The sequence below is a fragment of the Pyrgilauda ruficollis genome, unplaced genomic scaffold (genome assembly GCF_017590135.1).
Source record: "Pyrgilauda ruficollis isolate IOZ18807 unplaced genomic scaffold, ASM1759013v1 scaffold204, whole genome shotgun sequence".
Lineage (NCBI taxonomy): Eukaryota > Metazoa > Chordata > Aves > Passeriformes > Passeridae > Pyrgilauda > Pyrgilauda ruficollis.
This window is the reverse complement of record NW_024519652.1, coordinates 888707-911691: the sequence shown is the minus strand read 5'-3', so window position 1 is coordinate 911691 and position 22985 is coordinate 888707.

Sequence of the window (22985 nt, the reverse complement as noted above, 5' to 3'; positions counted from 1 at the left end):
TGGAATGTTATAGCCCAGACCCACAGGGAGTAGCTTGTTTTATATGAGCAGCATGATACGGTTTGGAGAAGGTGGGGAGGATTCAGCTACGTGAAAAAGAAGCTAAAAGCAAGTTTGGGATTGAGGCTGGTGACTCTTTTAGAAAAAGAAGACAAAACAAAACCAAATGGCAACTTAATGCCAGAAAAATTCCTCTATTCCAGAAGCAGCATTTTAAATACACTTCAAAGTTTTCTGGACATGGGGTCCTAGTGCAAGTACCCAGCGCTTGGTTCTTTTTTCAAGCACAGTCAAGCTTTTGTTTTGAATTTGGAGGGGGAAAAGTGACAAATCACACTATTTGGAGACTCTTGGAACTTGCTCTGTTCTTGCTTGCAGGGATGCTGTTTGAAGGGTAGAACCTGCATTTAGCATGTCTGTATTTGTGCATGTGTAACAAAAAAGAAACACAATCAGTTTTCACACTGATTTTGATTATTTTCCTTTCTACAAACAATCCTCTCAGGCCATTATCTCAGAGGAATTCCCTTGAATACATCAGTTTAAACAGGAAGAGGCATTTTCACCAGCACCAACCCTTGGAGAAGATATGCTTCATGTTTCTCCTTATCAGCCCCTTGCTGCACATCCATGTATGTTTCCTAGCAAAGCTCAACGACTTTGTCATCCATTCTCATTCTGAATTCAAGAGATTGAGTTATAATTGCAGTGATGAACTTTACTCCACATTTAAAATCTTCCTCTGTTTAGTGACTAACACCAGGCCAATGCTGGCCCTGCCTGCTACAATTGCTTTGGGCAAGCTCAGGTAGATCCATAATTGGCAGTGGCTTATAGAGTTATACCTTCCTTTGTATAAACTAAAAGTTAATTTTCCCCTGGGGCAGAGACTTTTCCAGCACTTTAAATCACATCCATCCTGTTTTCTCTCTCCTGTGTTTATAATTTGTTCAGCAAAACATCTATCTGTCCGTACCCTCTGGCTCCACAGGTATCCAGCGAGCCAAGGGGAAATAATCCAGCAAAATGAAGTCATGGGCTCTATCTGGCCATGGGTCTCTCTTCCCCACTTCCCCCAATAATATGTTTTGTGATGTGGATTTCTGTCGACAGAGCAAGAAGCCTGACTCTCTCCTCCTGATGAACGTGTCTCACGAGGACAATGATGGAGTTCCTGTGAAATTTTTACCACTGACCTTTCTCCACTGTGGAGCAGGAATGCATCTCCCAGTGAAAGCTGGGGACAGCAGAGAGCATGTTATAATCCTGGAAAATGTGACTCTGTCTTTGTGGAATGCCATTTCCCACTCCCCCCTCCCCTTCCCTTCTCTTTCGTCTCTCCCTTAGAAAGATGTAGCACAGAAACTTTGAAAATTTAAGGCAAAAAATTGCCACCTCCTCCTCCCCTCTCTTTCTCAGCTCTGAGCAAGCAGCCAAGCTGTTAAATGCTTTAACCTGCTGTGTCCAAGTCAAAAGTTAAATAATGTGTGAATCAGTGTGGAAGGAAAACAAAAGGCAGCAAGGGAGCACTGGAGAGAGCCCCTCTTACAACAAGATAATTGCTACATTATGAGAAACAAATAATATGGTGCTCCTCTCCAGGACTGTGTCTCTGACATCTTGACAGGTACATCTGAAGTTAATTATGTTGCATTTTGTTGAATTTTGCTCTGCTCCTGAGGCTGGATCCTGCAAACACGAGTTCCAGAGCGTCTCGCCCTGGCAGCCAGTGCTCACTTTTCAGAGGTTCAGATTGGGTTTGAACAGGTCAGTTGCCTTTCCATGAGCCATCACAGCTACAAAAATGCCTTTGCCAAGAGATTGGGATTTCCCAACCAGCCATGCATGGCGAGGTGATGCTGGAGTTGTGGGACCTGCCTTTCACCCATGCCCAGAAAGGGAAATACATGACTCCTGCCAACAGGAAAGCAGTGTATTATTCTTTCTGCTTACAGAGTGCAGTTGCCACAGCTTTTCTTCCTGCAGCTTGTTTACTGCTCCTTGATGCTGGAAAGCTTTTGCTCAGACAATGCATTCTCCTTTGCATAGAGATGCTGGCTTAACCCTGCACATTTCCACTGTTGCTTAATGTCCTTCACTGCATCTCAAGTCTAGCACTCCCTACTTCTGCATATATTCCATGGCTCACCCATCCCACCTTCATCCATGTAATGGAGTGTCTTGGGTGCCTAAGAGTTACTTTTAAATGCTAGTAGTTGAGGCAGTGTTGTAAATGAAAGGGTTCTCACTTTCTTCTGGACATGGATTCTTCTCACCTGCATCAGCAATCAGATGTCTTTGGTTTGGAGAGCAGTTAATGTGTCTTGTCTCAACACTGCATGAGAAAATGTGTGTCGATGTCCCTCTTTCTGTGTTGACTTCAAGGTAAGCTGGACATGACTAGTTCAAACACAAGGGGACATGATGATGGCTGCGTTTGATCAGATGTCTCTTACCCCATGTGTGGTGCACTCACTAAGGATGCTAATTTTGTGTCCCCTTTGTTATAATATTGGTTTCATTGTGGTTCATGTTCAAAGAGATGAGGAGTTTGATGAGTGGAGGAGTAATGTGGGTTTTCCTTCAAACTCTTTCCCCAGACCTGAACTTGCCACATTGCATTTCAGTTTCTTAAAGGTTGGAAGCAAAGAGAGGAAGCTGTTTGTGAAAGGTGCAAAAGGCACAATGCCCCTTTCACCTGCACATAATACATAGCTGAGCCAGCAAAAAGGGTTTGTCTGCATTGCTGACCAGAACACCAAAAGATGAGCTTGAGACCATCCCGATGGTCCACATTGCTCACTCCCTTGCCGCATACCCAGCCTGAAGTGAGTTTACTCAAGAGTCTTCATGGGCAGTCATGTCAGTCTGACCCTGTTTCAGCCTTGCTGGTCCCATGCAGCATATCCCAAGAGGCTTCACACCCTCAAACATTGGTTTCCTGCTAGAAAACACCACTCCAGTGGTCTGCAGCACACCCCACATGGAGAAGTGATGTGCTCTCTAGGGGAGTGTGCTCAAGACAGGGACAGTCCTGAGCAATGTGGATACTAGTCCATACCCTTTGGTCTCAGGGTCAGGGACACTCACTGGACTTCGTTATTTGGCAGTATAGACAAAGCTATGAATTCAACTGCTGACAGCTTCTGTATCTCTTTACACAGCCTTCATCCATACCCCAACATTAACCACAGCTCTTTGGTGAAGGTGCCTGGCTATATCCACACCACCAGGCTATGCAGAGTGAAAAAGTGCTGATGACTTGCTATCCGCAGTTCAGAGGGCTTTAAAAAAAAAATAGCTATAGCCAGTCCTGTGGCCCAGTCTTGGTCAGCATGTGATAGGTGCTCACCTGGAGCTCACCTCTTTGGTTTGGATTTGTTGTGAACTGAAACATGAATGCAGATGCAGACCCGTCCCTTAGAGAAATGTGATGGTGAAGACCATGAAAAGCTCTGCCTCACAGAATTCTGCCCCACAGAGCTCTGCCTCAAGTTCTTTGACTTTTGATTCCACTTTGAAGTTTAAATAATGAAAACTTGAAAGCAAACCTCCTCCCAAAGCTTCCCAGAAGCAGCTTCACCATTGCAGCCATAGTGAGGCTACAAGCTGTTTGCTTGGGGTGGGGTACCTTGCCCTTCTCCTGTGCTGACACTCAGAAGAGCCTCATCTCCATCTCAAATCCCAAGTCAAGATGTTCTTTGTTTTCCCAGAGTTTTGGTTTTTTGTTTGCAGCCCTCTAATAATGACATTACTATTCGCCTGGTCATCTTCTTTGATACAAATCATACAATCATTGAATGGTTTGGGTTGGAAGGGACTTTAAAGGTCATCCAGTTCCACACCCTGCCATGGGCAAGGCACTTTCCATTAGACCAGGTTTCTCCAAGACACGCCCAACCTGGCCTGGAACACTTTCAGGGATGGGGCAGCCACAGCTTCTCTGGAAAATCTGTGCCAGGGCCTCAACATCCCCATGGCTAAGAATTTCTGCCCAATATCCCATCTAATTCTGCCCTCTGGCAGTGGAAAGCCATTGCCCCTTGTCCTGTCCTTTTAGGCCCTTGTAATTAGCCTCTCTCCGTCTTTCTTGCAGGTTCCCTTCAGTTACTGGAAGACCACAAATACATATCCCTGGAGCCTTCCCTTCTCCAGGGCAGACGCCCTCAGCTCTCCCAGCCTGCCTCCAGAGCAGAGGGGCTCCAGCCCTCAGAGCATCTCTGTGGCCTCCTTTAGACTCTCCCCAGCAGCTCCATGGCCTACTGATGTTGGGGATCCCAGAGCTGGAGGCAGCTCTGCAGATGGGATCTCACCTGAACAGAGAAGAGGGACCGAATCCACACCCCCACCCCATCTGCCCAAGATGTGGGATCAACTCAGGATGTTTGAATGAATGTCTTTTTTTTTTCTGAGAATAAGTTTTGGTGAGTATCTTCAGCTATTACTTAAAGGTATGTTATGGATTTACTATGATCAGCACTTTCTGGCTTTCTTACTTGGCTGAAAAGCTCCCACAAAGAAAACAATCAATTGGGAGTAAATAAGTATTGTCACACATCCCAAAACAAGTTTATGATCTGGATAGCCTTAAGACTTCTAAGACCACATATATTTTTTTTCAAATGTTTTATTTTGGCATGTGTTCCTGGAAGACCAGGGCTCCATGGTGTTGACTAAACAAGACCTGTACTCACACTTAGGAGATTGCCAACATTTTTAAGGCTCTTTGAGAAAACACCAAACAAATTAGTTTGAAATTAAGTTGAAGATACTTTACCAACATTTTTTTCCCACCAGAGGCAAAAATATATCACACTTTTATTGTTCACTGATAGAAAGGTGGGGAACTCATTTGGTGTTCACTCCTCTGAGTAGACCTGCCTCTAGTCTACCATACACTTTTAATATTAGTCCTAAAAAGATTCCAGGTACAGATCTAGATACTGGAGGGATTTCAGAAATGCTTTTGTGCTGAATGCCAAAATGCTCAGAGCAGGGAGAGATTGTGTCATCAGTTTTCAGTCAAGCCCCTCTGTGCCTCTTTTTCTAAGTTGCCAAAAAAGTTACACATAAAATCATGAGCAAAGCCTTTCCATACAGCTTAAAAAATGGAATTTCTCTTCACAATGGCTGTAGGTGGTTTGGGGTGTTCTGATGAAGGACCTGGTCCTGTCTGGCTTCATATGACAGTGGCAAGTGGAGGAGTATATTTTTACTTGGCTTAGCTTGCACATTTGCTCTGTTTTGCACATAATTTGATCATCATATTTTACAATTCCACTCCAAGCAGGAAATCTATGCTATGGATCAGTGACTGCCTTAATTTTTATTGACAAATCATGATCTTTATTGGTGGAATTATGAGCTAGCTGGATCTTACTGTCTTTGTGCAATGAGGCCAATATATTGCTAACAGTGTGGTGTTTTAAATTTAATATAACAAAAAACAAAGGTAACTTCCTTCATGCTTTCCTTCCTCTCCCTCTCCCTTTCCCTCTCCCTCTCTCTTTTCTTCTTTTCTTTTTTCCTTCTCTTTTTTTTCCTCCACTCTTGTTCTTTTTCCTTCCTTTCTTCCTTTTCTGTTTTGCTTTTTCCAAAACAGACATCCAGATTTCCAGAATTCTCCTGAAGTGCTGGTGATTATGCTAGTCTGAAATGGGAAAGGCTTGTTCCAGATCCCTGCAGAGCAGTGGTGTGGTAGGGACCACACTGTCCATCACCTTCAGAGGAAGGAGAGCCAACTGAATTAGACATCCACTTCTTTTAATGCTGGAGAAGGGTGAAGCAAATCAAACCTTTTGTAGGCAAGGTTTCATGGTTGGGGTTGAATGGGACCAGCCATCAACTGAAACAGCAGCTTCCAACCAAAATGCCAGTTCCGACCTCAGCTCCAGGGCTAAGCATCTTCCCTCCCTCCACTGACTATGGAAGTTCTAAACCATCTTAGAAAGTTATTCTAAGTGCTTTAAATGATCTGGTGTGAATAACCACTGCTCCTTTGTCTCCCTCCAGTTTCTGTTGGAATCTAAACAGGAAAGTCAAAGAGAAGAATATGTACATGAGGTGAAATCATGTGCCTCACAAGAAATTATTTAGCAGTGATAAAATCCAGCAAGATTTTCTGTTTCACTTCCAAAAAATTTAAAACAAGCAAACAAATAAACAAACACCTTTTTGGTTATTTTTTAGGGTCTTTTTTCAGGATGGGAGTGATCACAGTGATATGCAAAGGACGAGAAGGATTAGGCCCATGATGTTACCAGAAATGGTGCCACAGCAGAGGAGCACATCTGGCTGCTCAAATCCTGGGATGGGTTGGCAGCATGAGCAGCAGGAGCCACGCTTTATCTGTAGACAGTGCAGTGTTATAGTGGTGTCACCACAGCACATTAAACACTGAGTCCCATGACACTAGTTTTACAGTCTCCATGCAGACCAAAGCCTTGCTTTAATATTACTTGCATTTAATCTTCAGTTTGTAATATTTATTTAATTCCTTCTTATTAAGAACCCCAGAGGAAGGATAGGCAAGTCTAACCTCTCCTGAATTGCAGTTCTAAGCTATTAATCTGTCATGTCAGCATATTTTATTAATACTGTTTTCCTGTGTACACTTGGTGGAGTACATCATGAGTCACTTACCATCTGCTGTGTAACTGTGTTGTAAAGTGTCATTCTTCCATAGATTATTGCTTTGATAGATTAGAGTTTTGTACAGTCACGATACCTCATCCCATCAATTTTAAGCTCTCAGGAGGATGCTCATGGCTAAAGGATCTGATCATTGCAAAAGTCTTTAACGGCCTCTCACTGTGTCCTCACAGGCTAGGGAAGTGCTGTTAGGCTTGCTTTCCAGATGAGAACATGTGTCCAGATTTTGTGCAGCATTGCTTTAATGAAGCATTCTTTCTCCTTCTCTTCCACCCTTTCCATCCCAGGCAAAGGCGGGTGATAAGCAGGTCTAGGAAGGAACATCCTTTGTTGCAGCCTGAATTGCTCCTAGTAAAGTCCAAGGTAAAGAAGCAAAAAGGGCCTTTGCATAACATCCACAGATGTTTAATTCAGTCGCGCGGTGAGATGTTCAGGTCCCAGGCACACACAACTTCAGGGTCCAGCTTTCTCTCCCCAGGGGCCGGAGGCTGACCCTGGTCTCCGGGCAGTACAAAGATAATCAGGGCCAATCAGGGAATAAGGAGGGAGTGGCTCAGGGACAGAGGAACAGACATAGGAACAGGGGAAGGAGCCAATGGGGTGTAACAGCTTTGAGGGAAGCTTCTTGTGTCTCCCTAACTTAGGGGATGCCTCCCAGGGCCTCTACAATCCTTTTTACCAGATGGAACTGGGGATGGATCTGGGATTGCATGCTTTCCTAGGAGTCCCTTATAGCATCCTAGGCACTGAGCCATCTGTTGTGTTCTTTGGAGCCTGAACATGTCTACCCTGTCATCTTTTACACTCAGAGCTTCATGAGTGCCATGGGTGACCTACAGACCATTGAAGAGAAGCAGCAGCATCCATGGAAGAAAAGCTCACTTGCTGCCATCAGAATCCACCTCATGCTGATCTAGCTGTGTTTAAACCTGTGTGCTTAAGTATAAACAATTATGTTGAGATTTAAAAAAATAAATAAATTAGATACAGGGAGGTACTACATCAGAAAGGGTTTATTTCCAGACTAGAGAAGGTGTCTAAAGAAGGTGGGCTGAACTGGAACTGTGCTTGCTCCATCCCACCATAACTGCAAGACAGTGTCGCTCCCTTTCATCAGGCCTTTTCTCTTTAGCATGTCAGAGATGGGGAATCTGTGGGCAGCTGATAATCAGCAGTTCCCATTCTGCCTTCCCTGATGCAGTGTGTCCTCATGGTAGATATTTTTTTTCCCCCAGTAAATCCTTGTCCATGAGTCAGCTGTGTCTGTGCTGTGCTCAGGATCTACAGCATGAGTCCTATGAAGAGCAGCTGGGGAGGCTCCATCTGGATAAAAGGACGCTCCTGGGGGAACTTCTCACTCTCTACAACTCCCTGACAGGAAGGTGGAGCCAGCTGGGGACCCTGCTCCCAGGGAACAAGAAATAGACAGAAACAAGCAGCCTCAAGTTGTGCCGGGGGAGATTTTAATTGGATAAGAGGGAAAATTTCTTCCCCAGAAGGGCTCTGAAGCCCTGGCACAGGCTGCCCAGGGCAGTGGTAGAGTCCCCATCCCTGAAGGGGTTTAAAAGCTGTGTAGATGTGGCATTTGGAGACATGAGTTAGTGGCAGTGCTGATTGGATTGGCTGTTTAACAGTTGGATTCAACATTCCTAAAGCTCTTTTCCAGCCTAAATGACTACGATTCTACTGAGTTCTCACCTTAGTTTCTCTGAGGAGACAACTGAAAGGCATTCTGATCTGGTGGAACATATGAGCCTCTGATTGGATGAGTTTGGCCTCAGGTTTTCTGGAGAGCAGTGGTTTCTTGTGGGTTGCAGCTGCTGACAGATCCAAAACCAACCTGAACTTAAGTGGTCTTTCTGGGAAAACTCAATTTCTCTGGAGTGGGGCTTAGGAAACAAGGATCTTAGGAAACAAAGATCTGATTCAGTGACATGTAAAATAAGAGGTTCAAGATACTTTAGAGTGACAAATATCTGGTAAAACCTAATGCATGTAGGGTTTTAAATTAATATATACATTAAATGCAGGAAGAAATTTAGTGTGAAGAGGAACAGCTCAAGCATGAGATACCCATGAGGATGTGGAATAAAGATGTCAATCAAAGGAATAAGGGATATCAGCCTGTAGCCCAAGAGAAGCTGAGGAGGCCATGGCAGTTAGGATGTAGCATTGCCCAGCTGGATTTTCCCTGCATTTTGGCTCCCAGATACCACAAATCAAAGTGGGCCACCCTTTCTTGCTGCCTCTAGGACTCATCTCCCACACCTTGGCATGCCCAACACCCCAAAGCAGTGCCCAACACCTGAAAGCAGTTCAGCATCCTCAGGGTTAAATCAGATTTAGTATCCAAGACTTGGCAGCAGAATTTTATCCCAGTGTGAGTTTTTATGATCAAATTATAGACCCAATGAAAAGAAAAGAAAAACCACCACCCCCACCCCCATCCTGCCAGAGAAATCCAGTTTGAGGTTTATAATGGAAATCATGACAGAGTCATGATTGTAGTAGCAGGAACAGCATCAGTGTAACACAGCTGTAAACTTGAGGAGAGGAGAGGAGAGGAGAGGAGAGGAGAGGAGAGGAGAGGAGAGGGGAGAGGATGGGAAAAGGGCTACTTGCCAAGATGAACTTCCAGAGATTAAATATTTGCTCTGGTGAAAACTGCATCCACAGTGTCTCTGCAGCCTCGTGCTAGGGAAGGTGAAATGCTGAACCAGCTCCTCTGCCGAGGGACACCATGACTCTTTGCACCCTGAGATGGGAAAAATTAAGCACATCCATTTCCAGGATATAGACAGCTGTCTACATGTGGAAAAACTCAAATTATATAGGGCAAAACAATGCTGGACTGCAATAATTTTTCATAATGTAGGTTTAATAAGGTGGAGGTGCAGCCTTTTCCCACATTAAGTAAGAAAAGAAGTAGTAAAGCTTCAGGATCTCATCTTTATTATTATCTGATCATAAAGGAAGGCAAAACATTTGTGAGTTTCTTGCAAATCCTAGCTCCTGAACTGCCCACTCTGGACCCTGGGTTTGCAATAAGTTTGGTCCATTGTCTCCGGGACCTCTTAAAAAGACAAAGGAGAAATTATGTTTGGCTCCAGCAGAAAGTGAGAGCTGAGAATGAGACAATAAAGCAAAAATGGTCACATTTTATTGCCTTACTCACCAATGGTTTCTTGAGTATGGTATAACTTATGGAAGCTTTGATTTACACTGGTGCGAGTTTTATCTGCTGCTGTCTTGGCCAGTTCATTCTTAATACTGAGACCTATGGGCCTCTGCTGACTTTTTTGGTTAAATAAATTAAAGGAAATATAAACATTAATGGAAGTCACTTAATTTATGGCTAGATTGGAGCATTGTATCTTACACCATGGGTCCCATCCAAACCCCATTAATCCAAATCTTACTGACATCCCTGAATCAGGCCCTATCTTTGGGCTTTTCCTTCTCACTATGAAAGGAACAGTTAAAAATAATTTTAAATGAGATTATATTATCCCTCAAAAGCCATTCTGCACAAAACTTTCAACCCTTGTCACCTCTGGGGAGGCAGAGCATTTGGGATGTTTTAGTGGCTGTTGTTGGAAGGCTAAAGATATTCCTCCCACAGCGATGCCTCCCCCCTTTTCCCTCTCCATGCCAACCACCCCATTATTTAAATATCTCCTCTTGAAGCATTTTGCAATGCATCATGTGCCATTTGTGGCTAAACACATTTTTTGGCTCTTCTGTATGATACAGAACCTACTTCCAGCTCTTCAGGCACTTTCTCAGACTATTTCTTGCCAAAATTTTACTTTTTTGGTGTGGTTGAATGAAAGAAAGCTTTCTGATGCTTTTATTTTTATTGTTTTTTATTTTGTTAATTACTGTTTATTCAGAGATGCTTTCTGCCACATATATCTCTTCCAGCAGCAAAACTGCTGGCTTACCATTGCACTGTCTGCCTTGATGTGCTTTGATGTGCTCCTTCCCTGCCTCACCTTCTCCAGTTTAAGAAAAACAACTACCAAACCACCAAAACAAGCAAGAAAATGGAGCAACAACCAAAGAACATTGCATGCACTTTTTTGTGCTGAAGGAAAAAAGAGCAGAAGACAGAAGAACAGGGAAGTACAAATTGTTTAAAAAGTGTAAAAATATAGGAGTTGTCCCACAGAGTGTGAGGATGAGTCAGTAACTGAAGCTGTTATGTTTTCACATGGAAGTAGCAAGTTCTGGGTTGTTCTTGTAGCAAAAGTCTTACTGTTATCACAGCTGTGGGAGGTATAAACAGAGCAGTGAGAAGGAGAAGTAGTTCCTCAGTGAATATGAATTATTGTAGTTTATCAAGGCTGTGGCTTTTCACAACTGATCATGTCCTGTTGATATTGGTAGAACTTTTCCTCTGAGCCAATCAGGGACTAGATTCAGAAACTGAAAGACAAGAAGAAAGCCTTGGGTTAGATCTCAATTCTGGAGAGGAACAGGGAATATATCCCAAAATGGTTACAGCCTAGAGCCCTCAGCCTCTGTATGAATGCATCCTTTGGGGTGACATCTAAGCTTCTTGGGTTTACAGGCAGGCTGGTCCTTCCCAGCAGTGACTGTTAAAGCACATGCACACCCATGAGCCAGCTGTGGCTCTGTCAGATGAGGCAGCTGTACCAACCCAGCAGATTGGAATAAATCACAGAGGCCTAGTGTCCATGTTTAAGTACTATTTACCAGCAGTTCAAGGGAGGTAATTCTGCCCCTCTGCTTGGTTCTGTGAGACTCCACCTGCAGAGCTGCTTCCATATGTAGAGACCCCAACATCAGAAGGATGCAAGGCTGCTGGAGTGAGTCGAGAGGAGGCTGTGAAGGTGCTCTGAGGGCTGCAGCCCTTCTGTTCTGGAGACAGGCTGGGAGAGCTGGGGGTGTTCAGCCTGGAGAAGAGAAGACTCTAGGGACACCTCATTGTTGTCTTTTTGTACTTAAAGAGGGCTTATGAAATATTTGAAGAGTGACTTTTAACAGGTAGTGGTAGGAGAAAGAAAAACTCTTTTAAACTGAGAGTAGATTTAGATCTGATATTTTCAAGAAATTATTTACTCTGAGGGTGGTATGCTGTTTGGTTGTATTATTTCTCATTGAATTTAGTATAACAACCTTCACTTCCAGGGAAACAGCATGTTAGGCAGGTGGGGTGGGGTGTCCCTGGTAGGACTCATGTCCCAAGTCTCTGTGAGCTGATGAAGCAGCATTATAATCCCATCTAAGTCATGCCAGTATTACCACTCCCTATCAGGCACATCTTCTAGAGGCATCCAGACTTCTGCTTAACTCAGCTCAGAGATTGGTGAGGACAAGGGATGACCATGGTATCAAAAGAGACCACATTGCAGCTGAGCTTCCATGTTTATCAGCACTGGTGGCTGTGAGGATATGCCCAAGTAAGGTGGCTCAAACAAGACCCCATTTATTTTCCCCATATTTCATCTTAATTAACTTCCTGTACTCCTGCTGACAAGCTCTTGACTCTGTGAACAAAGTGACTTTACAAAGGCTTTCAAATACGCCTTGTATTTGACTGAGGAGAGAACAAGCTTCATGAACATTTACTCTACAGAGTTCCTCACTTAAAATATCCTCATGAATATTTGTTCTGTAGTTCCCAATTCACAATTAAGTAATTCACAATTCAGTGAATAAGTGATATGTAGCAGTCTTTGCTATTCAAGAGCAATGATACCAAGCAGCAAAAGGAGCAAATACCTGCCTAACCTTTTGTGCCAGCCTGTAATTAATCCTTGAAATGGCTCTGAAATAAAATTCAAGTACCTCAGTGCTGACTCAGGCCACGAATCCATATTATCACCTTAAAAGTGCTATACTTTGCTCAGAATCTATTTCACAATTTTTTTTATGATGAACATACCTCAATATGGAAGACAAACCAAACCCTATTTGTAGGTAAACAGAAAACCTAACAGAACCATAAGGTTGAATCAGTGAGAAATCACATTAAGATTACAGAGAAATCACTCGGGAAAAAGATCTCTGCTGTCAACAGAAAGGATTCATCTCAGTTGTGTTCCTGGCAGTTTAGGATAAGAGCATAACAACCAAGCCTGGCTGCTTCTTTCATCCTTCGAAAGGATGACAGGTTTTCATAGCATCCCCTTAAAGATCATTCTTCAATGAAACCAATTGAAAAGAAGATAACTCAGGCTGGATATCTCAAGAATGTCTTAAGCATGTCTTAAAGAATGCCTACATCAATTAGAGACTGTTTTTGTGTGCTGGTCTCCCAGCAGTGCAAGGAGATGAAGAACTCTGGGTATTCACAGTTGTGCCCCAGCAGGGAGAAAATGGCACCTAGAGTATTAGCAGGGACTAAATGGGACATGGATACTCAAAAAGTAGACCCCACTTGAGCTGTACAGATTTGCTTCAAAATTTATATTTCCAAGTTGTCGGGGTCCGCTGTTATGTGTCTCTGCCCCGACATGGGAAAAGGTGATTCTGGGCGGCTGCGATTTCGAAGGATGAGTCTGGACTCTCAGATTTTCTGCCTTCAGTCTTGTTTATTAATTCTTATCTACCCAGTTTTCTTTTTGCCCAGCCGAGGTCCGCTCAGCAGGACAGTCAAGTGCACTCTCCCCTGCCCTCAGGGCGGTTGTGTCCTTTATAGTGAAAATTACGTGTGCCATATTTACCTTTATTTCCTAATACTATTCACCCTTATAGACAAGTGTACTTTCACTATGAACCAATCCCCAAGTGCCAACATCACCACACAAAATGGAAGACAAGAAGAAGAAAGAAGAACACAGGACCATGCCCTGAATCCTCCATCTTGTCTTCATGACCCCCCTGTACCTATTTTTCCAAAATTTATATTTCCCTCTGTAAATGTACTATTCACACCCAAGAAGCTCTCATTTCCTCATACACAGGTTCTTCCCCTTTAGATGGATCAAAGTCAAGCCACCAAACTCTTTTGGCAACATTCCAGGGTTTTCGAGCCCCCCAGGGGCTCCCCTGGTGTCTCTGCACATCCAGAGTGGTGTGCTGAGATCCCACACCAAGTCAGGAAAGGATTGAGTGAGACAGATGTATGAATTGACTCCTGTGAAAAGCAAAGATTTCAGGTAAACCATAAAAGTCTGGTGTTCTCTATGGTTTATGATTATATAGCCCAGGGTATATTTGAGAGAGGTTTTCCTTGTCCAAATTGTTCCAGTCTGAGTTTCAAAGAATGGTACCTTCTTTGCTACCTTCTCTGCTACCTTGCCAGCTCTTGTCAAGCTGGCATAAGGTGATCTTGCCATTAATGTCCTTGCTGTCCTAAGTTTCCATCAAAAAGCAGCTTTTTTTCACGGTTGCAAACAGAAATACATGGCTGAGCTGGGGCACTGCAGGTTGCTTTGAGATCCTTCCCCAGTCTGGGCGTCATACATTCTTTGCTCAAGGCCCTGGACTGCAAATAACCAAGGTGCCCCATGGCCCATCTCAGTCTTGCTTTGCCTAGTTTAAAAATGTGTCATAGAACCATAGAATCACTGACTCATTTGGGTTGGAAATGATCTGTAAAATCATGAAGTCCAACTGTTCTCCCAGCACTGTCAAGCTCACCACTAACTCATGTCCCCAAGTGCCACATCCTGTTAGATCTGTTAAATCCCTCCAGAGATGGGGACTCCACCACTGCCCTGGGCAGACTGTTCTGGGGCTGTGCAACCATTTTGAAGAAGAAATTTTCCCTAAACCCCAGTCTAAACTTCCTCTGCCACAGCTTGAGGCCATTTCCTCTTGTTTTATTGCTTGTTACCCAGAAGAAGAATGTCCTTTCAGTCAGGACATTTGTGTCTGGATCTTCAGAAATGTTAAGCCCCTTTGGTCACAGATGTGTTTGCAGAGATGTTCAGCTTCCACTTAGGCTACAGAAATCTTATTTTTGAAGCATTGGAAGCATTGGAATATCCATTTAGGAGATGACTGCCTTAAGCCCTGCAAAAAGTCCACCCTCTTTTTTGGAAGTCAGTCTTGTCTGAAGACCTCTCCAAAAGCCCTTTGGGTAACCTGGCCCCCATGCTGCCTTGCATGAGATCGTCCCAAGACCCATGACTCAGAGCAAAACCTGGCACAGCTTTCTCCTGCTCCCTGCTTCACATCACAGAGTCAGAATGAATGTTGGGATCCGAGACTAGAATAAAATTGGGCAGAAACAGGCATGTCTAACAAATATCTTGCTTATGATGAGGTGTTTCTGCTCTCAGCCAGCAGCCGCAAAGCAGGGATGATAATGAAAGGCACCCCCTTGAACATTTTACATTATTCCTCCTATTCTAAACAGACAATTTATGCATTTTATTCTTTCCAGCTGGTGTCATTCTCTCCACTCTTGCAAATCACTGCTATTAATTATGCACCCACAGCTAAGCCCCCCTGCAAGGAGAACTCCAGCTCCAGCACTGCAGCAAAGGAGGGGTTACTGGACTTCTTCAGGGAAGGAAAAACACTCCTCCACCCTGAAGGGAGCATTCAGCTTTGGAGAGAGGAGTTGACAGCTGGTTTTTATTAGCTTTTAAAAGACAGTGTTGGAGTAGGTGTGGGACCTTTGGTCTGGAAGAGAAGCCTTTTCTGGTCAGTCCCAGCGGTGGAAGGTCAGGCTTACTTGGTCTCCAGCCAAAAGGCACAGAAGTCGAGAAATTGCTTTGATTTTTCTTTGGCTGGTGATGGGAGCTGGGCTGGTGCAGTGGGACAAGAATTGGTCACTGTTGTGGCTTGAACTGGGCAAGGACTGGGCACTCCTACAGCATAGGTGATGAGTGATGATAATAAAGACAAGGCAAGGGAGACAAAAAGCACTGAAATTTAGGGAAAATGGATTGTGGCCACATCTTTACAGGCAGATAATTGGGATGCTACTGCACAAAAATGTCTGCTATTTAAGGGCAGGAGGAAAATGAAGACAGAATAACTCTTCAGGCTTGGATTTCACGCTGGAAAATGCCATAATTTTCCGCAAGATATCTGGTGGAGGAGAAATTTCAGGTTGCTGCAATGTTTCTGATTTACAGAGGTGGCCTTGTATGCCAGAGGAAGGACAAAGAGTGGTCTCATGCCCTTGTAAAGCTGTCTCTGCTACAGGTACAAGGCAGTTTGCATATGGCCTCTGTATGAGCTGACCTCCGTCTCTAGGGTTTGGGCACTACAAGAAGAACCACAGAGCTTTTGCCTCCCTCTGACTGCAACATCTTGGGACAAAAACCTTTGTGTTATTTACCTTAGAGCTGCCAGGCATTGCTGAGGCACAGCCAGAGCTGCAACCTCTCCATGCATGATGAAGTGTGGCTGTGATAGATGCTCACACATCTCTCCTCTGCATCTGCAGGGACACTTCTTGCCATCCTAGTCTCTGCTGGGTGCCTGCCAAAGTATATTCTTTTATTAACCCACTGCCTGGCTTCAGAACAACCTCATGGAAAAAAAAAAAAAATCCCTCATGTATCAGAAGCTATCATCCCCTTCCAGAGATGTGGCACTTCTACCTGGCTGCTGTACAGATCAGTCTTGTACCAATGTATTTACCCCCTAGAAGTAACAGTGCTTGCTATAAGGCTGTCCAGAGAAATTACTCCTCAATTATGCTCTCTAGTCTTGATTTAATTTGGAAGAACTTTCTGAGTCCTTACTTTTTCATATACACTCCCGCTCTTTGGCATTTTGAAAATTATTTTAGCATCAAACAGTCTTTTCTTGTTCTCCCTATCAGAAAATAAAGTATGTATGTGCATATTCAAAATTCATATAATAATTTAGCTTATTTCTAGTAGGTGACAGAGGCTTTTTGAAAAATGTCCCTATCAATGCTTGAAATTGAAACTTAGGAAACCAGTGAAAAACTTGTATCTGCTTAACTAGTAAATAGGGTCAAGGGCACAAACCTGGTCACTGACCTGTAATTTATTATTATACATGATTTCTCACCAAAAAACCACTCACTAAAGTCAATGCAGAGCTTGGGGAATTTAAGAAAGATGTTTCCTGATGCAGAGTGTGGGTAATGGAGCTTAGTTTTCCATTCCAGTTGTGCTTTGGGACAGTAAATGGCCACTAGCTCAAAGATATTTATATTTGTGGCTGGAGCCTGTGCCTCAAGAGGACCAGAATACTTATTTAAAATGTAGGAATGGCATCCTGTTACATGCTTGGGCACCTTCCAGCCATTGGTACCAGCTTAACAATTAAAAAAAAAATCATTGGGAGCATTTATCCAAGGCTCCTTTGGCTGCCACATGAAGAACACACACTAATGCTGAGTGAAATGCTACTCTAACCCCTTTGGGAGGATGATAGCTTTTGTAGTTCATTCATAGCACACAACATCTTGAAATTCACTGATAAAACTGTAATACCACACCCCACAATACACATAATTGTATCATATAATTAAATATTTGGAGAGTGCCATGACTCAGGACACTGCTGTAGAGATTTTTTAAATTAATGTGGACCTCTGCTCCAACAGAGTTTCCAGTGGAGTCCTGGATCTACAGATGTATAATATTTTCCTGAGTCATCCATGGAGCGTCTTCTTCTGTGGCAGGTATGGAAGAAGAGAGAGAGAGGGGATACACACATAAAAACAAATGATAAATGAAATGCTACTGAAGAGTGCATGGGTGGTCTTAGGGCATTAGTAACAGAATATGTCTTTTTTGTGTCTGTGTGGTTGCTTGGAATCCAGTTGAGTTCAGCACCTGTGTAGTATCTTGCTCTCAATGGCAGAGTTATGGTTTATATACCACGAGTCTGGGAAGGTCTGCAACAGGTTTAGGACTTTTGCAAGGGATTGCAGGGCTCCTTGAGTGAGAGTCACTCCTGCTGAGTTGCATTTGAAGTCAGGGACAGGTGTAGCTGAAGTGGCAGGGAGTCTCACCTGTGCTATCCATGGTAGCTTTTAAGACTGATGCCAGTCTTCTAAAGCCCAGCAGAGACCTTATCACTCTCTACAACTGCTTGAAAAGACACTGTAGGGAGGTGGTGGTCAGTCTTTTCTCTGAGGTATCAAGCAATAAGACCAGAAAAATAGAATCAAGTTTCACCATGGGAGGATAAGGTTGGATATTACAAAAAATTTCTTTTCCCAAAGGGTTGTTTAGCCCTGGCACAGGCTGCCCAAGGCAGTGTTGGAATCCCAATGGAGAGATTTAAAAGCTGTGTGGATGTGGCACTTGGGGACAGGGGTTAGTGGTGGGCTTGGCAGTGCTGGGGGAATGCTTGAACTTGGTGATCTTCTAGGGCTTTTCCAACCTAAACTATTCTGTGTCCCAGCTCCATAGACAGTTTGTAAATCCTGCATGGACTTGCTGGTAGATTTGGAGAGGTCTTCACATTTTGGAGGTTACCTGGTGCAACAGATGGCAACAAAGCCTTATTTTCCAGTTCAGTTATCTTTCTGACATGATAATTAATTTCTTACATCACCCCAAACATATTTCTAAAGATTAGCAAGAAGATGATTTTCCGAACATTTAAGTCTAATAACTAGGTCAGTTAAGAAATGCAGTCCTGAAAATCTCATCCAGCTGCCTCTCTTTCTGTTAATGGGTGGATACAGCCACACTCTGTAAAATCTTTCTTTGTAGACTGTAAAGCCAAAGTGGTTTGTTTGCTCAATACCCACTTGCTTCCCTGGGGCTTAAATGCCAATGGAAAGCCCCAACTCTGGTTTGTTAATTGTCACATTTGTTAGACCAGTTCTGTTTTAGGAAAATCCCATTAAAAATGGTGAATCATTGTCTCTTGCTGATGTAAATGGCAATAGCTTTGACCCACAGAAGCAGTAGGACTCCTGTTAAAGACTTTTAATGACTGTTAAACTTTTAGATTTAGATTACTGGTTCAGCACCCAGGAACAGTAAAAATAAACCCTCACATGCACACCATGGCAGCTCCCAACCTCCCAGGTGCCCCAAAAGCAGCCATGCTTTGCCACCAGAGGATGAGGAGCAGGAGACAAAAAACTGCAACAATTCAACCATGGACTTCCCTGATTCATCAAAGCACTTAGAACACAACATGTCACATAAAAAGTATTTAAATATGTGCTGAAATAGTTTGGCATATCAAGCCTGAGGGCTTGACTGTGCACAAAATTTCTCAAATTAAAGGTTTGGAGTGGTTTTAGACTTCCCAAGGCTCTACCTGAATAACTTCCCATATGCCTATGGATAGCGCAGAGCATATTTATCCTATATCCTTCATGTATATAGCCTTCTGGTTTCTCACTCTTTGTCCCACCTTTTCACTTGTATCTCCTATGCCCTTCTGTCGTGATGAGCACATGGACAAGTAGTTCCCATGGACCCTGCAACAAGTAGATACTTGTACTCCAGTGCCATTTTTTCAATAATTCCTCTGCATGTCAGACATGGTATAGTGGTGGCCCTGCCAGTGCTGGACTCAATGACCTTACATTGATTTTCTAACCTTAATTATTCCATGATTCTGAGCCTTAACAAACTGTTAGCACTCAAGAAAACCACACAGATTGGAACCATTTCCTTCTTTCCACATTCCTACTTGTCTTAGGTTGCAAGAGGTGGCTGGGGGTGTGTACTCTATTGCCATCTGTTAGAGGTGGGGCAGTTATCTTCTGTTAATTGGGCAGTTTTCTTTATCTCTTCCATGACCAAACCTCCCTCTGGGAAATATCTGCTGTTAACGGGCCATTGAGTGTCACTGCATGACTGATAAAATTACAGCATCCCATTGTGAGATACTCTGTCTAGGGGGTGGAGCCAAGCATTCCTACCTGGATATAATCTGAGATCTGGAACACCACAAGCAGACTTTTCCCACTGGATTCCCAGAGGAAGACCAGGCCCATCTATACCACGACTCGATCTCCAGAGGAAGACTACACCCTTCGACAGCATCATTGCTCCAACGGAACCACATCTGCCACTCCAGGAGGACTGCAGCCACCATTAAATTGGACTGCTCCCAACACCCTGACCAACAGGGTGTCAGGTCATGTTCTGACTCTGTCAGTGTTGTTTTGTTTTACTGCATTCTTATTTTTATCTTTACATGTTTTTATTCCTAGTAAGGAACTGTTATTCCTACTCCTACTTTGCCTGAGAGCCCCCTTAATTTCAACATTATAATAATTCAGAGGGAGGGGGTTTGCATTTTCATTTCAAGGGAGGCTCCTGCCTTCCTTAGCAAACACCTGTCTTTTCAAACCAAGATACTACTCCACACCATCACCTCTCAGCACCTATTAAGTCACCTCTCAGCACCAACATTAAGACCATGGAGATCCTATGGAAGGACTCATCTAGCTGTGTTTAGACAGTTCTGAGCACAGCAGGTGAAAAAAAAATGCACAAGTACTTTTGCAACCAGCATTCGTTTTTTCAGAGCCCATAGCTGACAGATGTCTTAAATTCAGACTCATGAGGCCTTAAGTTCAGAAGCCAGTTGTGCTTTTCTTTCTTACAGGGTTTTTATCTTAAGGATTTTCTTATATTTTTTTTCAATTTTCCTTTTATTTTCCTTTTTTTTCCTTTTTTTTTTTCTTTGCTCATTTGTCCTTTTTGTTGTTGTTTTCTTTTTTTTTATGTTTTCTTTTCCTTTTTATTAACCTCTTTTTTAATTTTTCTTTTTTCTTTTGTTCATTTGATTTTCTCTTCTTCTTTTTTCTTTCCTCCCCATTCCCTTTTATTTTTCTTTTTTCTATTTTCTTTTAACTTTTAAATTTTATTTTTCTTTTCCTTTCATGTTTTTCTTTCTCGTTTTCCCTTTTTATTTTTTACTTTTCCTCTTCTCTTGTATACCTTTGGTTTTTCCTTTCCTTCTTTTTCTTTTCTCCTTCTTTTTTCTACTATCTTTCATCCTTTCCCCTATTTTCCTTCCTCTTTCTCTTTCGTTAGCAGGCAATCACCAAGCCTCCAACCCGAAAGGAGTTGAAGGCAAGAACTGACCTGAAAGCGAAAACCAGACCTCAACATCTCTTTCTGCCGATTACAGACAGATCAGAAAAGAGGCTGTGGAACCCGCGGGCTGACAGCAGGACGTGCTGAGGTTCGACCTGAGCTGGGACTACCCGGGCAGTCCCCTACCCGCGCAGAGGAGCCAGATCTCCCTGGCAGAGCACGGTAAGTGTCCCTGTCCTTTTCCGGGGCAGCGCTCACTCAGCTCCGAGCGCCGAGCACCCCCGGGAGCGCTCGCGTTCCCGCGGAAACTCCGACTCGCTATTTTTGTCGCTAATCATTGTTAATCATTAACCTCTCATTAGAAGGACACCGCTGAGTCCCGCCGGGTCCCGCCATCCCCGGGGGCCGCGGCCAGCCGCCTCCCCCCGGCGCGGCCCCGCTGCCGAGGGCTGTGCCGGGATGGGGAGCGGGAGGAGATGCACGGAGCCCCGCGGGGCCCGGGCCTGCCCGCGGGGGCATCCGCGGGCCGCGGAGCCTTTTGTTATGCTAATCCGAGCTGACATCACTCCGCATATCAAAGCAGAGGGGGCCGCATATAAGGCGGCTCCGGGGGCCTCCCCGCCAGAGCGGCCTCGGTCCCCGCGCAGCCCGGCCCGAGCGGAGGTAAGCGGGGACCGCAGCGGTGTGCGAGCCACTGTCGGGAGAGGTGGGAAGGGGACAGCGGCTCAGTGGAGCCCCTCGAAATGCCGAAGGTGCGGGGCTGGCCAAGAACTGGGGTTTGCGAGGCATGGACAGAATTCCAAGGAGAGGGGATGCATCCCGGGGGATGGATGGGAGTAGGGAGACGCTGGGGGGGGTTCGACGGAGAGAGGATTCTTAGAGGCTGCAAAGCAGACCGAGGAGATGCCAGAGAGGCGGCTTGGAGACTACAAGGAAGAAGGGAAACCCGGAGGATTGCAAGGAAAAGGGAGACCCACAGGATGCATGGGGCAGGGAGAACCGAGGGAATGCGAGGGAGAGGGGAGGCTTGGAGACTGCAAGGGAGAGGGAATACCCGGGGGAAAACAAGGAAGAAGGAGACTCGGAGGCTGAATTAAGAGACCTGACACCCGGCATGGGGAAGTGTGAGTGCAGGAGCAGGGGAGGACCTGGGAGAGAGGGAGACCCAGAGGGTGGAGAGACCCGTGCCCGATGAGCTGCAGGGGAGAGCAGACGCCCAAGAGTTGGAAGGGAGACTGGAGACCCAGGGGCTGATGGCAGAGGAGGGATATGGAGCTGCAAATGTGCAGGGCAATGCAAGGAGCTGCAGAGGAGAGAGGAGTCCGGGAGGCTGCAGGGTAGTGGGGAACCCAGGAGCTGCAGGGAAGAAGGAAGGTCCAGAAGGCAGCAAGGGAGTGGTGAGACCCGGCAGCTGGAATCAGCTCCAACACCCTCTCTTCCTTTTCTCTGCTTCCACTCTTCACTGCAGGTCATCTGGGGATGTGCTACCCCTAAACCAGGCTACTGTGTTTTTAGAGAGAGTTGCAGGCTGGCAGCAGAGTCAGGTGGATGTCTTTGTTTCCTGGACTGGAAAACTGGAAAAATGTGAGCTGAATACTCACACTTCTATGTACAGTTAAAATTGCCTGTTCCCATCACTGAGTCCAGAGTCTTGGAAGTATCTGATGGAAGTGTTTTCTGTGTGCCAGAGTGTGCTGGCTGCAAACAGCCTTGAGGTGAAGAGAAAAGAGAGCTTTGAGTTAAAAGAAGCTCCTGTTTTTAGGAGTCCACAGGCCACTTGCTGTTAGTTTGATCAGTGACCCAGAGCTCACCAGAGCTGTAAACATCACATCTGCCCCAAAGTGTGTCCTGCCTGTCTCCTTGCAAATTGCTCTTGAAAATGTAATCTGTGTTGGACTGAGTGGAAAAATGCATTATTACTTCTCCAAATAAAAGGGGTGCAATTGCATGCAAAGCTTGCAGTTCTTTGGGTAGGTATGGAGGAATTAGATAATTTCCGTTCCATTCCAGTGATCGAAAAAACCCCAAACTGTGGCATTTTCAAGGCGGGGGGAAGAGTAGAGAATGGTGTTGGCTGGTCAGTGAGAGTGTTTTAGATCATCTGAGACATTTTACACCCAATTCTTGTGTAGTCCAGCAGTTCACAGGGGTGAGATAAGGGGTCTGAAATATCTAAATAGACACTGAAAGGCATGGGCAGGATTAAGGGCTGAAGGTTTCCAGTGTGCTTGTAGAGCAGTGGGAAGAAAAGGGCTCCCAAACAGTAAAAGATACAGAAATACTCTGAAACAAGAAGCATGTATGCCTGGATGCTCCTGGGAGCACTGCTTTCAAGGGATGCATCAAACCCAAATCCAAGTGGGCATTAAAGAAAAACAATCCATGGCAATGAAATCCTGCCTCCCTCGT